Source organism: Palaemon carinicauda, chromosome 17, assembly GCF_036898095.1.
Source record: "Palaemon carinicauda isolate YSFRI2023 chromosome 17, ASM3689809v2, whole genome shotgun sequence".
NCBI lineage: Eukaryota > Metazoa > Arthropoda > Malacostraca > Decapoda > Palaemonidae > Palaemon > Palaemon carinicauda.
The window spans coordinates 104,963,724-104,968,723 of NC_090741.1; positions in this window are offsets into that span (position 1 = coordinate 104,963,724).

Consider the following 5,000-nt stretch of genomic DNA (forward strand, 5'->3'; position numbering starts at 1 on the left):
TTTAAAAATAAAAATCCACCAATACTGGTGAAAATATGCACACCTATATATTTTCAGGAAATTTCTAGGTCTTAGGTGTTACCAAAAGAATGCAGACACGTCATGTTGTGCAATATGAAAAATAATGCAGCAATGCAGTGCAGGAGAGAGAGAGAGAGAGAGAGAGAGAGAGAGAGAGAGAGAGAGAGAGAGAGAGAGAGAGAGAGAGAGAGAGAGAGAGAGAGAGAGAGAATAATCTAAGCAATGGAAATAAAATGCAAAATAAAACCAAATAAGAGGGGAAAATGAAAAGACGAGAAATAAAGAAAATGTATGAAGATGGGGTACATGACTAGAAAGAAAGCGTATGAAATGGGGTGACTCAAGCAAAAAGGGAAATCCCTTAGGGTAACAAAGAATTCAAAGAGATGATATATACCGATTTGAAGAAAGTCATTATGGAAGGATAAAGGAAATATGAATTTCCCCTAATAAGGCCATAATGAACAAGGGTATTATAAAAGGAGGAAAGATATTGGAAGAAATGGTAATTATTATTATTTCTCTTCACGTCCTTTTTGTTGTTGTTGTTGATATTGTTGTTGATGTTGTTGTTATTTTTGTTGTTGTTGTTGTTCTTCTTCTTCTTATTATTATTATTATCATTACTTGTTAAGCTACAACCTTAGCTGGAAAAACAGGATGCCATAAGCCCAAGGCCTCCAACAGGGAAAAAACAAAGTGAGGAAAGGAAATAAGAAAATAAATACATTACAAGAAAAGTAATGAACAATTAAAATAGATATTTTCAGAAAAGTAGCAATATTGAAATAAATCTTTCATATGTAAACTATAAAGACTATCCTAAGACAGTGGGAGACCGTGGTGCAGAGGCTATGGCATTACCTAAGACTAGAGAACAATAGTTTGATTTTGGCACAGTGTAAAATCCGGACGTCGGATGCCGTCCGGGAGAATAGAAAAACGCTTGTATCATCCGGAAAGACGCGAAAATACACCTCTTTTTGTGACTGGTAATGTTCACTGATACTTTCTGTTATTTTCTGAATAAATGTTCGAAAAAATATTGGTTTATTTTCATGTTATTGAGAATATCACTTAGTACATAGTGTAATGTTGACGTCCAATTGAGATTATTCTCAATAAAATAAAAATAAATCAATATTTTTCGAGCATTTATTCAGGAAATAACAGAAAGTATCAGTGAAAATTACCAGTGTCAAAAAAGTGGTGTATTATGGCGCCTTTACCGGTGATACAAGCGGTTTTCTATTCTCCCGGACGGCATCCGACGTCCGGATTTTACACTGTGCCTTTGATTTTGGAGTAAACTCCCAGAAGAGCTGCTTACCATGGCTAAAATGTCTCTTCTACCCCTGCTAAGACAAAAGTAGCCACTAAACAATTGTAGTGCTGTAGTTAACCTCTTGATTGAAGAAGAATATTACGGTCATCTTTGTGTTGTCAGGTGTACGAGGAGAGGGGAGAATGTGGAAAGAATAGACTATTCGATGTATTTGTAGATAGAGGGAAAATGAGTCGTAACCACACACAGAGAGAGAGAGAGAGAGAGAGAGAGAGAGAGAGAGAGAGAGAGAGAGAGAGAGAGAGAGAGAGAGAGAGAGATCCAATATAGTACTATCTGGCCAGTCAAAGGACCCAATAACTCTCTCACTGTAGTATCTCATTAGGTGGCTGGTCCCCTAGCCAACCTACTATCTACACCAGACAACTTTAGTTTATTTCATTAGTAAGTCCTTCTGAGATGAGGTTGCTTGCCTCATGTCTTGTTCTTCCGTGGTTAGGCATACAACCCACACCAATCGACTAACCACCAGGTACACATTTCTCAAGGGGCCGGTGAAATAAGGATAGGCATAGGCCATTAGCTAAAGTTCAGTAATTCCAGAATCATTACTCGTAGAAAGAGACCAGGCTTCATTCTCTTGGAGGTGAAACGCCTTAGGACCGTTTCCTGAAAAAAAAAATTCCATTATTACTAAAAAGTCAAACAGTGAAATATTTGCTGGTGGTTATTTGGCTACAAAGTGTGAGTGTGCATGCCCGTGTGTCTTCATCTACCCTGGCTGTGGCTATGCACACATACACACACACACACACACACACACACACACACATATATATATATATATATATATATATATATATATATATATATATATATATATATATATATATATATCAATCATCCTTTTCATCTCCTCCTACGTCTATTGACGTTAGGGCCCTCTGTTAGATATCGCCAGTCGTCTCTATATTGACCTCTTAAATCAAAACCTTCATTCATCATCTATGTTACGCTTCATAGTCCTCAGCCATGGAGGCCTGGGTCTTCCAACTCCTCTTCTAGTGCCTTGTGGAGCCTATTTGAATATATATATATATATATATATATATATATATATATATATATATATATATATACTGTATATATATATATATGTATATATATATATATATATATATATATATATATATATATATATATATATATGTATTTTTGGGGTCAAGCCATGTCGTCCTGATGGAAGTTCCTATAGGGTCGCTTCCTAGGGTATATTACAACTACGGCGATATTCCCAGAGAATTTACCTTAAGGTACCAGAATTCTAACTCCTGGAGCGAGTATCCCTCGTGAAAGGGATATCGCGACATATCAGAGGACGTATTCTAGACACGTCACATGGCAATCTACAACTTGGACAGAGATTTCGTCTCGTAGGAGGTGATTGACGAGATACGAATTCGGGAAAGAAAAAGGGGAGCCGCTCCCAAGGCTTCCCTATCCCCCGATTCGTATGCGTGCCTGGCGCCAATCCTGGCGCCATCTGTATTCCTTTTTGCATAGCTTAACAACTCGGTGTTTTTTCCTGTTTTTCTCGCAAATCTTGGATTTATTCGACTTTTCATGGCTTCTTCGTCTTCGTCGGCCTCTGATAAGTTGAGTATAGTGTCTGTTATGTATAAATGTAGGCTCTTGGTAAAATTTTGAGTGATTAATAGGATTAATCTTTGATACAAGAGCCGTAGCCTACCAGAGGTGTCCTGGACACTGTCGCTCGCTAGGTATAAATTAGTTAGTCAGAGCGACATTCCTGGTTGTTTTGCTTTAATAAATTTTAGCTATTTAGCATTACATAGGATTTCCTTTCGTGCTTAGTATTATTTGGCGAAGTATTCGCCATTCTGGCCTACGCTAGGCCATGTAGCCTAGTCGTTTGGTCCTAGTACTTCATGCATGATTTTGGTTTTTCCGAGTGTAATTAAAATTTTATTGAAGCTTTAGGCTATATTTTATACATTTTAGACTGTGTGGAATATTTCCAAGATTGTATACGTGTGAGTTTCGGTGAATTAGGTAATCGATTCTCTTGGTGCCTAGGCTAATTGCTTATGGAGCCTTAGTATACTTTATCATACTCCCCGGTTGCTTTCTTTTCTTCGGAGAAGGTATGCAATCCCTTTCCCTCTGTTTAAGCCTTGGGCTTATCCCTAAGTGGTTTTTTCCGAATTTATTTTCGATAAAACTATACTAGGGTGTTACTGTACCTTCCTGTTCCTGTAGTTATGGTTCAAGAGGGACAGAACAACAGAGTTTTTAGTCTGAGTCTGTGTTGTCTGGCTTGGGGCAGAGTCCCCCTCGCTGACCTAACACATACAAAGGGAGCTTAGCTCCCTTAGGTCACTACCGAAGGTTTCTGTAGTTATGATTCCTTCTTTTGTGATCGACCAGACTAAGTCCTGTTGCTGTTCTCGGGGGAGGATAAGTTCTTCCCTTGGGAGTAGCAACGCCTTCCTTGCTTTGGTGCTCTGGAAGCTGGTAAGTATTGCTGGCCTTTTCCCTTAGATCTCCCTTAGGCTAAGATAAGTTTCTTGGCTGCGGGTGATCTGTCACTAAAGCAAGGTTGGTAGGACCCTCTTGTCCCTTCCCCCTCTATCTCCGTAATGGCCTAGCCATTACTGTACTGTACCTTGCCGGCCGGCAGAGCTGGCCGGCAGGGGTCTTACTGTACTGTACGTCGTTCTACTTCTGGACCTAGTATAGGTTGGGATGTGGAATTGACTCAGCCCATTGCCAGCCGGCAGAGCTGCTGGCCGGCAAGGGTCTTATGTTTTCGAGTGCTGCCCGGACCTCTCTTGGTCCCTCATCCATGCCTGCCGGCAGAGCCGGACGGCATTGGTCAAGGAAGCCTGAATTAGTTTCTCCCCTTCCTTATATGCACTCTTTCGGTTGCCGGGCTTGGAGGTAGTGTACACTCTTATCCCGGCATCCATTCTATTTTCTTCTAGTGCTGTACCTGTCCCGGCTGCCGGCCTCATAGGCCGGCAGCCGGGCAGGTGTAGTTCTCTGGTTCTTTTGCTGCCGGCTGGCATCGGTCTTGTACCTTTGCCGGCCGGCTTATGTCAGTCCTTGTCTGCCGGTCACCAAAAGTGTGGCCGGCAGCTGGGTACTACCTTGTGTAGTTGCTGGCCGGCAGCCATTGCCGGCCAACACTGGCTGTTACCGGCCGGCAGTTGCTGCCGACCGGCACAGGAATTTGAACCAGAGTGCTGCCGCCCTATAGCTGTTAAGTAGTATACTTTAAAGCTAGTTGTGGTGTGTGCCGGCCGGCAAAGGCAGGCCGGCACACATCCCCCTATACTGTACTAGTATTCTTCTGTATAGCATATACAGTAAGAAGAAAACTATAGTAAAGGTTTTGGTACAGCACTGTATCTTCTAACACTATTGTGTTTTCTTGCACATCCCTTTGCTGTTGCCCTCAGATAGGAAGCTGAGTTCTTCCCTGTCTATTATCCAGGATTTTAAAATCATTGCTTAGGTGTGAGCTCCACCTGTTTCCTCTGGAAACCTTGCATTGGTTACTCTAGAAGAGATAAACCATTTTTGATTTTATTATCTGGAAGGCTGCAACAATGGGTTGTGAGGGAAACACAAGTGTGTGTCTTTCCTTTCTGAATTGTTATGCTATACTATG